Consider the following 13,073-nt stretch of genomic DNA (forward strand, 5'->3'; position numbering starts at 1 on the left):
GATACCTGATCTCCTCAAATTCAATGATATATGGAAAAGTCCAGCTTGATGATGATGTTGATGTTGCTATTATAGTTGGACTTCATCAATCATCAAATAATAATATGGTAAATATGTACGTCAAAACCACGAATACAATTGATATTCCGACCTTATCAGTACCAGCTCGAAGAATAGAAGAAGCAGGCCCCTTTGAACCACATGCAAGTGATGGTGATGATAACCTTATTAGACGGTTCGGTGAAAGTCTTGCTAAATTTAGCGAAGATGATGAATATATTTTTCCGTTGGTAGACGATGATAACACACAATTAGTTGATGAGTCCGATGATTTTTAGACTGCTTCAGAGGGATAATATGTGGATGTTGAGGCTAATGTATGGGAGACATCTCTTTCAAGATGTCAATGATTGTAGAATGCTCCAAATTTTTGGGTAAAAATAGACCCTCAACCTGAAATACCTCACCACAATTTGCCTCGGTATCATCATGCAGTTGCAATGCATGACATTAACTATGATGCTATACGAATCCTCAAATATATGATATGTCAAAGTTATGTGCTGTCCACTGGGGTTCTTCTAACGAGCTGTCATCTGAGTTGGTCATTGAGTCTCAGTTTGAAACAAAAAAAGAGGCACAACTAGTAATCAAGGAGTATTGTATCAAAGCTCATCTTCAATTCTATGTCACGGAGTCGGATCAAAAGACTTATTTCTTATGGTGTATACACCATGATGTTGGCTGTAAATGGAGGATATGAGTATCATACCTATAATAGAAGATGTTGTAGGAAGTCACAAGGTTTAATGAGCAGCACACATGTACAATGACCTCATTGACACAAGACCACAAACATTTAGATTCAGATGTCATATGCTCTTATGTGAAGCTGTTGGTGGAAAAAATCCAAGAGTGCCCGTTTCTGTGTTAATGGAATGCATTATAAATACATTTGGTTATATTATGACTTATTACAAGGCATGTATGGCTAAACAGAAAGCAATGACCTTGTTGTATGGTGATTGAGATCAGTCATATAATGAGCTACCACGTCTTGTGCAAGCAATGAAAGTTTTCCTCTCAATAGAATGTTTGATTCCAAGTGAAAAATCAATCCAACCCAAACCTCTATTTATACTACTCTACTCAACCGCAATAAACGACTAGTTTTTTTAAATTGAAAATAGTCGTTGGAACTCGTCACACCGGCGTAACAAGTTCCATTGAATTTTAAAAAAAATTGATCGTTCAACAACAGTCAACAAATTCAAAATTATACCCGTTGGAACTCGTCATACCGATGTGACGAGTTCCTTCAGCATTAAAATAATATATTTTTTACAATGCTTTTAAAATTTTTTAAAATAAATTATTTTTATTGGGACTCGCCACACGGGCATGACAAGTCCCATAGGATATATTAAATATATTCGGGTAGTGGGACCCACCTAACACAACCCATTAAAAAATATATCCCATGGAACTCATCACGTGGCATGACGAGTTCCGTGGACACTGTAGCATTTATCGTAGATCCCAAAATAAAATTATGGGTGTCCTATTGGGCTAAATAATCCACCCACCTGGATTATTTCTCTAATTCTACCGTAGAATGAATGTTTACTTTCAATTCCGCTTTTTGATAACAATTTTTTTTTCAATTTAGTCCTTCAATTTTTCATAATCTTCTTATTTCTTCAATTCGTCATTTATTTTAAGTCCCTTTTTACCAAATTTGTGTCACTTGCTCCTAAATCATAGTAGAATACATGAGTGCTATCAATTCCTCTTTTTATAACAAATTTTTTAGTTTTTAATTGTCCTTCAATTTTTTATAATCTCTTTATTTCTTCAATTCGTCATTTATTTTAAGTTCGTTTTTTTACCAAATTTGAGCCACATGCTCCTAAATCATAGTAGAATACAGGTGTACTTTCAATTCTTCTTTCTTATAACAATTCTTTTTAATTTTTAAATTTAGTCATTCATTTTTATTAATATTCTTATTCATTCAATTTGTCATTTATTTTAGATATGTTGTTTTTACAAATTTAAACCACATGCTCATATATCATAATATAATACCTATGTAACTTCAATTGTTATTGTTTTTTTTACTAAAGATGTACTCTCTCAATTATTTAGTCTCTTAATTTTTCATTTTACTCAATTTGGTCTTTTGACTACAATTATTTGCAAATTCTTTCTTTCAATCAAATTCTTTGACTTATTTATACTCACATCAATATTTTACCCTCAAAATATTTTTTTTTTAAAATATAATATCATGAATATATTTCATAATATTAAATAACATTATAATATGAAAGAATATAATATATATTATATGGTTAGATAAAGTAAAATAAATTGGAACAAATCATTGTCATAATACTATAAATAATTATAATAAAATTAGTATAGAAACTCGAATAACTTGACTCGAATTTCTTAAACTCAACTCAAAAAAATTTCAAGTTAAGTTCGAGTTGCAAAATACGACTCGTCAACTCGAATAACTCAAATTTTTTTTACTCGACTCGATCGAATGCTCACCCCTAAAGGCGTGATCCTATAGTAAAAGAAATATTATTTGTTTTAAATGATTAAAATTTGAATACTTTTTCTATAAATTTATGGTTTAACATAAAAATAAGTGTTAAAATTATATTTTTTACATATAGGTACCTAAATATTTTTTATCAATTTAAGTGTATAACATTACAAATGTTATTATTTTAAGTACCCCAACTATAATCGTTGTTAAAAAATCTCGTTAACTGACATATATCGTATTTTGATCATTTTAATAATTTTATTTTTAAAAATTTTAAAAATAAATTATTATATTTAAAAATTTTATTTTTGGAAAAAAATCCCTACCCGATATTTCTACCCAAAAATCAACCTAACAGTAAATAATTACCTATCAAGCACCGTTTCTCCAAATATTACCAATCTAACACCCTTTCTGACAGGTGGACATAATACACGAATCAGGAAGCATGTCTTCTTGGGGTTACATCCGAGAAGGCACAACGGTGGAAAGGTGCGGCTCATAAAGCTTGCCTTCGTAAGGTTTTCTGATACAGGGAAGGCGCGGATCATGAAGGGTGACTGCCTTCCATTATTACCCTTCAATTATTGCCTCCATCATCCTGCTCTCTCGGCCAATTACACACCCCCTCCCTATAAATACCTCTACTAATCCAAATATCAAACCGCACCAAAATTACTTTCACATTCTTTATTCTATCAATTTCCTCTTTCAAACTAAGTAGTTTTTGTTATAGTTTTTAGAAGGTAAAACTATTTTTTATTATATTATATTTATTTAATATTTAATTATTTGATAAAATTCTATTGTACTAATTATTTTTATTATTTTTTGCGGTTGTAAAATGGAAGGCGGGATCATATCTTGAGATATTTTACAGATACAGTAACAATATTAAATTGTGTTATTTAAATTATTGTGAATTTTTTAATTTTTTTAGTATTATTTTATATTTTAATTCGTATACTATTTAATTAATTAAGAGAATGATCGTAAATTAGAAACAATTAATTATTTTTGCATATATAAGACTCTCTATCTTTCAAACTCTCAAACTCTCAAAATGAGCCATTTTCAGCTGTTTTCTATGATTTTTTAGTATTATTTTATTTTATTCGTATACTATTTAATTAATTAAGAGAATGATCGTAAATTAGAAACAATTATTTATTTTTGCATATATAAGACTCTCTATCTTTCAAACTCTCAAACTCTCAAAATGAGCCATATTTCAGCTATTGTTTTCTATGATGGAGAAATTCGGGAAGATGAAACCGACATTGCCTTCGTATCAAATCATTCTGTCACCTTGTCCTTTAAGAGAAACATCACTCTTGAGGAGCTGATCACTAAAATTTCAAAGAAGGTTCATGTTGGGAGTACTAGAAGAATGTCCTCACTTTAGTACAGATTTTTGACTCCACTATTTTCGTTAACTTATATAGTGTTCGTACTCTCCAATGATGACGATGTTGCTATGATTGTTGATTCTAGAATAAAAATTCAGACACTGTTACACAAATGTATGTCATATTTGTTGAAGTAACTGTGGTTCGTGGTATGTCATTATGCTCTTACTATGGGTTAGCTCAATAAGCTGATCAAGTTTACATCCCAACTCAAGTAATGTGTAATGATTTTACCTCATTAATGGTAAACTTGCATCTTGGTACAATTCCATCAAGTTCAATAGAGAGACATTCATCAACAACTTGTTATGATCTGTACCGAGGTGGCTCTACGAATAATGCGTATGGTAACATCACTTCCAGTTCAAGGGGAAGAAATTCATTTGCCAATTTCTTTAACCTGAATATGGAGATGCCCTTGACACAACAATCTATTCAATACCCATTTGACATGATGCCTTCAAGTTTCAAGGGGAGGCATTCAACTACGAGCTTCTTCGACCTCAATATGGAGATGCATACGACACATCATTTAGTTTAAAACTTGTATGATACAATTCCTTCAAGTTCAAGAGGAAGGCATTTAATTACTAGGTTGTTCGACCTAAATACATGCATCACGGAGGAATTCTCATCTCCACCAGAAGAACCACTTCGTGAGTCAGGTGCGTTTGGTGCTGAGACTAGAATATTCGTTGAGCCAGAATCACCGCAGTTCAATATGGACTCCGATGATGATGATGTAGATGAATTTCCCACAAATACGATACACATCGAACCCCCAACACACATGTATGAAACAGACTATGATGCAATGTACGGGTCAAAATTTATAGATATGCCTAATGTTGGTGACTACGGATTTAACTCATTAGTCAATGATGGTGAGTTATATATCAAACATAGTTTCCATCTAAATAAAAAGTGATCATTTCAATTAAGAATTAAACATTTGTAATTTTTTTCACTTCAGAGTCAACCGATCCACCACTAAAAAGGTATGTCATCATTGTGTCCAATATGATAACAGATGCAACATGATGGTTCATGTATCAAAGAGGAAAAACAATATATGGGAACTAACAATATACAACGGTCCTCGCACATCTATGAGTACACTGTCTCCAACATGAAAACATGGAAGGCAAAGCAGAAAGCCATTAAAAAGCTTCACGGCAAGTGGGATTCATCTTACAATGAACTACCAAGTTGGTTTAACATAGTGCGTAGACTAAATCCTGGGACAATAATCGACTTTAAAACTTTCCATGTTGATAACTCCGTAAAAAGACTACTTTTAAGGCCTTTTTGACTTAAGTTATTGTTTGTTTAAGGGTATATATAGGTCATTTTAGATGTATGTAGCTGCATATAATTGCATTGTGGGGTTGTGTTATTTTATTTATTAAGGTGCTATAGAGAGGAAGGTGTGGTTTTTAGTGATGTGCAGAAAATAACAAGCAAAATTGGAAAGCTGGGAAGTAATGTCGCGGCATCACACACAGATTGAAATGCCTTGGTATTTCTGGCGTAGAAAATGACAAAAAGATAAAGCTGTACGAGGACAGTTGGATCTGCACATGAAATGATGGCTATAACAGCTGTTAGGGGACCACTTCCACCTGGAGGATAAGGTTCACACACAAGGTGTGATCCTAGGGGTATGAGGGGTATTTTGCACCCAATAATATCCCAACAACCTCATCGTTACCCCTAGATATTTTTATTATATATTACACCTCATAAGAGAGAGAGAGTGTGGAAGAAAGGAGACGCATAGAGTAGAGCAGAAAAATCTCATTTTTAATCTCATTTTCCCTTTCTTCTTCCTTGGGTTTTCCTCCATTGATAAAGCTCAAGGAGTGGCAAGCTAGGTGTCCGAGAGGAGCTTACGAGCTAAGGTGGTTGTGTGGCCGAAGAGACCTGGTGGCGCGCGCCGAAGGCTTCTTTTCACTTCTCTTTTGCTTTTATTTTTATATTATTTGTGGGTTGTTGGAACGAATATTTTCATGATTTATTTTGTTGATATTTCAAACCCCACCATGAACTAACTTATTTGGTGGTGGTTGGTTTTATGGTTGTTTAAACTTTATTTTAATGGTATATTTAAGTTTATCTTGGCTCTTTATTTGCTTTTCTTGTGAATGCTTCACCATCTAGGCTTGTAAGAGGCATGTGAGTGTCCATTTCTTAGATGAAGGTTAGGTGTTCGAGAGAAACCTAAACTAAAAATACTTGTAGTATTTGAGAGAAACACAAGACAAGATCCTCGTAAGCAATGGATTATAATATTTTCAAGGGGCTTTAAACTGGCCTATGAATATTATAATCTAATCCCTTAGATCTCGAGAGAGACTATGATAGGATTTCATCGACTAAAAAGGGTGTATTTTTCAATAGAGTAGGCTGGCCAACATCGTTGAGTGAGAGCAGATGCCTTGGCATCCTATTCTATTAGGTTCCTTTAAGAACACTCTAGGAAAGCCCTGTCGAGTAAGTGACGTCTAGAAAACTTAAATATGCCTGAGGAATAAGTTTAGCATCCTTAAATCAATCCCTATCATTCATTCCATTGGAAGCTTGTCACGTGAGGATTATCTACTTTTCATTTCATTTTTTTATTTATTTACTGTTTTTACCATTTTTCATTGCTCTGACATTTCACCATACTCAACATTAAACATCTGTTCTTGCCACTGCAATTCCATTCACTACACCATCAGACCATTCATCTACATCCACCTTCATACACATTTCATTTGCCTCGGCATAATCATTTGTAAATACCATTAACTATACTTAGATAGAATAGTGCATAAACTTCACTCAATATCCTTCCAATCCCTATGGAGATGATACTCACTCATCACTTTATTAATTTTGCGATTGTATATAATTGCACATTATTTGCGTATAATTTTATAATACTCACAATACGCAATAAGTTTTTGGCGCCGTTATCGGGGATTGACAATTGATGATGTTGAGTTTAGTTATTGCACCGTTTTATTTCTTTTCTTTGTACATAGTTACTTGTTTTTGTATTTACCTATTTCAGGTGTTACGTTGTCTCATGACACATAAAAGACCCAAAGAACCATTATTTCATATTGAACCTGAGGCTCATGTTGTTCAAAATCAAGTGAAGGATCCTACAGTTCTAAATGCCATGATAATTTCAAATGCTGGGAATTATGCTCGACCACAAACTATTAGAGATTACTTAGCTCCCACCTTGGATGACCTAATACCTACTATTATAGCTCCCAAGATTCAGGCAACCCAATTTGAGCTCAAATCGGTTATGTTCGACATGTTGGACTTGATTGGAAAGTTTGGTGGTGCTCCACATGAGGATGCAGGGCAACATGTTCGAGAATTTTTGGAGGCTTGTGACTCATTTCGACAACAAGGTGTGCATGAAGATGTGCTGAAATTGAAGTTATTTCCATATTCTTTGAAAGATCATGCCAGGGAATGGCTCAATGGATTACCTTCCAGATCGATAAGGTCTTGGGCTGAATTGTGCAAAAAAAATTTGCTATGGCATAATCCACCGAATAAAAACAACCATCTTATGAATTCCATAGCATCTTTTCACCAAGCTGATGACGAGTCAATGCATGAGTGTTGGGACCGCTACAAAGAATCACTTCACAAATGTACCAACCGTGGATTCCATGAATTGACTCAAGTCGTGATGTTCTACAATGGAGTAAATGCACCCACGAGGATGATACTAGATGCCTGGACAAATGACACTTTACTTGACAAATCACCTGAAGAGGCTTTTGGCATTCTTGATCGAATTGCTAACCATGATTACCAATTTCCCTCATTAAGGTTTGAAACTAGAAGGAAGGCATCCGGGACATTCAAGTTAGAAACTAAAGATTCAGTATCGGCCCAACTCTCTACCATCACCAATATGTTGAAGGATTTGCAACATTCTAATGAGGTGAAAGAAGTAAAGGTTGCTAGCTCGGCATGTCTGTTATGCCATGGCAATCACCATGAATGTGAATGCATGAACAATCAAAAATCCATCAACTATGTGGGAAGCTTCAATGGATGGAGTCAACATCCCAATTTCTCATAGGAAAATCAAGGAGCTCATAATGTCAGTCATCTCGCTCAGCAGCAGTATATGGATGAGCCCACAACCTTTCGAACGAATATGCCATGGCATAATGAGGGGACAACATCTTCTCTAGAAGCCACTATGCAAGACTTTATGGAAACTACAAAGGCTCTATTACAAGATCACGACAAATCTATTAATAGTCAAGAAGAATTATTACAAAGTCAAGGAGCATGGTTGCAAAGCCTTGATTTGTCTTTGAGAGCTTTGGTAATGCAAGTGAATCAAATTGCCACGGCATTACAAGAATACCAACCAGACAGATTGCCTAGTGATACTGAAGTCACTAAGGCTAAAGGCAGTGAGCAATTTAGTACATTCACCTTAGGGAGTGGTACCCAGGTCTACAAAGATGATAAGTTTGGGAGGGGAAACACTCGAAGAACCCAGTTATGAGATTGTGCATGAAGAATCTCAATTACAAGAGGACGCACATTTGCTGGAGAACAAAGTTGAAGGTTCAATGAGTAAACCCAATGATGGTAGGAAAAATAATGCCACGGCAAAAGAAAAACCCCTACTAGCAGAAGTTGATGACCAAAGGGAAGCTGCAGAATTCTGCCACGACAATTTTTCAGGCACTGGCGATTACTTGAAGCTTGATGAAGAAGACAAAGATGAGCATAAGGATATTTCAAAAGACACGGGTCAGTCTAGCTTACTCATAGCTAGACCAGGTACGAAATCTAAACCTGTTGATTTCATTGAATTTACTCAACCCCAATTAGTTGCCCATTTTTCTAGGCTAGAAATTGTTAAAGCACTAAGGAATAAAATGGAGAAATAATTCCCTGATGAGAAATTATTATTTGCCACGACATTGTTGTGGTACACTAACATTGTCAATTTTCTCGTTAGTGGTGTTTTGCTTCCGTACTTGAATAGCCAGGGCAAGAACAGATTGATGCAGGATGATGACCACTATTTCTTGAAAGACTTTGTTGCCCAAGAAATTAAAAGATACCACGGCAACGGGGAGAGAAAAGAGAGGACTACTGTAAAGGTCCTACAAATCGGGTTCTATCGACTTACACTGAAGGTGGTGCTATTATATGTGTGGAGCATTTTGGTCTATACTGGTGCTCCAATCGAACGCAACAAAAATGCCATACCAATTCATGATGTTTTGGAGTTTGCATCCCTTGAACCCTTTTTAATTTATGTTTTAGAAGTTTTCTTTTGTTGTGAGTATTTGTTTGTTTATTTTTCTTTGTTTTATTTCTTTATTTTTTAATGTTAATATTATTTATTTTTAGGATGAAGGGTGTTTTGGAGGATGAGTATGATTAAATTTCACGAGGGAATTTCATAGGCTGCTGCAAACCAATATACCATGGCAAAGCTAGATGCAATCGAGGCTCTAACAAGACGTAATCGTGGCACCTGTTCATAAGGAGATGCTTCTATATTTGGCTTATAATCTTCCAGTCATCATGGACGCAATCTTGCCAGTGTTTGAGGATGCCACGATATTTCCAAATGTCACTCAACAAGACAATACACCCAAGCCAAATGATGCTAACCCAGTCAACACGGACTAGATGACGTCTGAAGTCATCTATTGGGCATGTGGAGATCCCAGCATCCAAGAATACTGAAGGCCCTAGCACACCACCTGTTGAACTCAATTCTGATCCTGACAAAAGCCCTACATCACTGAGGAAGTACACCAGACGCAATATACTAGCACTTCCAGCGTGACTCCACCACCATCTTAGGAAGACAAGGTACCTTGCATTGCATTGCATTGCATCGCATAGCATGTAGTCTAGTTTTAACTTAGTTTTTATTCAGCATTGAGGATAATGCTTATCTCAAGTTTGGGGGAGGTAGTGTTCTTTGTAGAACATGTGCATGATAATATTAGCATAATGTTATGCCATGACATCAATAAATGATAGGACAATTAGATGAAATGTTTTAATGATACCCGATGATGAAGAATTTTTTTAGGCTAGAAATTGAATGTAAATGAGTGTTGAGAATGATAGAACTGACTCTAGGGCTTGATGCTTTATGAATTATTCTTACACTATTTGTATGTTTTCTATACTTAAGGAACATAGGAAGGTTTTATGAAAGAACTCTGGTTAGCCTTGGCATTAAAATATGGTATTATGCTTAAATGATAAATCACTATTTAAGAACTCCCTTATCCCTGAATTTTGTTTAATCGTGAATAAATGTTACAGTATAGCTGTAGAGGGACACTCCTCTTTGCCGTGGCATTGCCTGGAACTCTCTTTAATAAATGGCAGCCACACGCATACGAGTGAATGAAAGTAGTCACGTGATAACTCTGTCTGACTAGCTTGGGGGTGGAAGGTATGCTCCCTTTCACCTAGAGTGTGGGATACTAGGTGTGATAAGCTGACTCCCTTCGTAGCAGCGTAAAAAAAGTGAAAAAAAGAGAAAAAATATGTAGTAAGTGAAAAGGGAGTATAAATGTGTTTAATGAATAAGTTAATGCCGTGGCAAAACTAGGGAACTGAATTAGAAATTTCCTAAATTCGTTAAGTATAGATTAGATACAATCACACACACACAACACCATAAAGAATCTTGACCTAGGGAAAAGTACTTGAATTCTTGATATGTCTTCTGAGGGTTGAAATTCAATTTTTGTCTTGTTGTCATATTGTTGAAAATTGCCATGACATTTTGATTGTGTTAATTGTTATCCATTGCTTGAGGACAAGCAATAGCTTAAGTTTGGGGGTGTGATAACTCCGTAAAAAGACTACTTTTAAGGCATTTTTGACTTAAGTTACTGTTTGTTTAAGGGTACATATAGGTCATTTTAGATGTATGTAGCTGCATATAATTGCATTTGTGGTGGTTGTGTTATTTTATTTTATTAAGGTGCTATATGAGGAGGAAGGTGTGGTTTTTAGTGATGTGCAGAAAATAACAAGAAAAAATAGGAGAGCTGGGAAGTAATACCACGGCATCACACACAGATTGAAATGCCTTGGTATTTCTGGCGCAGAAAATGACAAAAAGATACAATTGTACGAGGACACCTGGCTCTGCACGTGAAATGATGGTTGTAACAGCCTGTTAGGGGATCACTGACACCTGAAGGATAAGGTTCACACACAAGGTGTGATCCTAGGGGTATAAGGGGTATTTTGCACCCAACAATATCCCAACAACCTCATCATTACCCCTAGATATTTTTATTATATATTACACCTCACAAGAGAGAGAGTGTGTGGAAGAAATGAGACGCATAGAGTAGAGCAGAAAAATCTCATTTTTAATCTCCTTTTCCCTTTCTTCTTCCTTGGGTTTTCCTCCATTGATAAAGCTCCAAGGAGTGGCAAGCTAGGCGTCCGAGAGGAGCTAGCGAGCTAAGGTGGTTTGTGGTGGCCGAGGAGACCTCCGGTGGCGCGCGTCGAAGGCTTCTTCTCACTTCCCTTTTGCTGTTATTTTTATATTATTTGTGGGTTGTTGGAACGAATATTTTCATGATTTATTTTGTGGATATTTCGAACCCCACCATGAACTAACTTATTTGGTGGTGGTTGGTTTTATGGTTGTTTAAACTTTATTTTAATGGTATATTTAAGTTTATCTTGGCTCTTTATTTGCTTTGGTTATGAATGCTTCACCATCTAGGCTTGTAAGAGGCATGTGAGTGTCCATTTCTTAGATGAAGGTTAGGTGTTCGAGAGAAACCTAAACTAAAAATACTTGTAGTATTCGAGAGAAACACAAGACAAGATCCTTGTAAGCAATGGGTTATAATATTTTCAAGGGGCTTTGAACCGGCCTAGGAATATTATAATCTAATCCCTTAGATCTCGGGAGAGACTAGGATAGATTTTATCGACTAAAAAGGGTGTATTTTTCAATAGGGTAGGCTGGCCAACATCTTTGAGTGAGAGCAGATGCCTTGGCATCCTATTCTGTTAGGTTCCTTTAAGAACACTCTAGGAAAGCCCTGCCAAGTAAGTGAAGTCTAGAAAACTTAAATATGCCTGAGGAATAAGTTTAGCATCCTTAAATCAATCCCTATCATTCATTCCATTGGAAGCTTGTCACGTGAGGATTATCTACTTTTCATTTCATTTTTTATTTATTTACAATTTTTTTCCATTTTTCATTGCTCTGACATTTCACCATACTCAACATTAAACATCTGTTCTTGCCACTGCAATTCCATTCACTACACCATCAGACCATTCATCTACATCCACCTTCATACACATTTCATTTGCCTCGGCATAATCATTTGTGAATACCATTAACTATACTTAGATAGAATATGCATAAACTTCACTCAATATCCTTCCAATCCCTGTGGAGACGATACTCACTCATCACTTTATTACTTTTGCAATTGTGTATACTTGTACATTATTTGTGTATAATTTTATAGTACTCATAATACGTAACACATGTATACCACAATGATTAAGTACTTCGAGATCGATGCCAATTCTACCAGCTTTTTTGGACTTACCTACAGTGCATAATGTTGTGAAATACTACAAGCTCGCGGTCCAAATTGATGGGACATTCTTGAATGAAAAATACAAGAAAGTTTTACTATTGATAGTTATCCAAGATGGTAATCGCAACATTCTTTCAGTTGTTTTTGCCCTTGCTGAAGGTGAAGATATAGATTCTTGGGCTTTTTTTCCTAAAAAACTTACGCTTACATGTTGTCACGAGGGAAAAAATATGCATTATTTCAGACTGCCTAGATGGGATCTAAGCAGTAATAGACTCTTTAGGTCCAATGTGGTAACCGCCCCATGTCTAACATCGGTATTATATCTGACATATTACCGTAAACTATCATGGAAAATTTAAGAAGAATGATGAATGCCAATTACTTGTGCGCATGGGTATGTCAAGATGCTTAATTTCATTTCTCAATTATTTTCATTTTTTATGGGAACTTAACAGTAAGTACTACATTTGACGCGTAGGTTACGAACTATTAACTCAAACA

This window comes from Hibiscus syriacus, unplaced genomic scaffold (assembly GCF_006381635.1).
Source record: "Hibiscus syriacus cultivar Baekdansim isolate YM2019G1 unplaced genomic scaffold, ASM638163v2 tig00110384_pilon, whole genome shotgun sequence".
NCBI classification, from domain to species: domain Eukaryota; kingdom Viridiplantae; phylum Streptophyta; class Magnoliopsida; order Malvales; family Malvaceae; genus Hibiscus; species Hibiscus syriacus.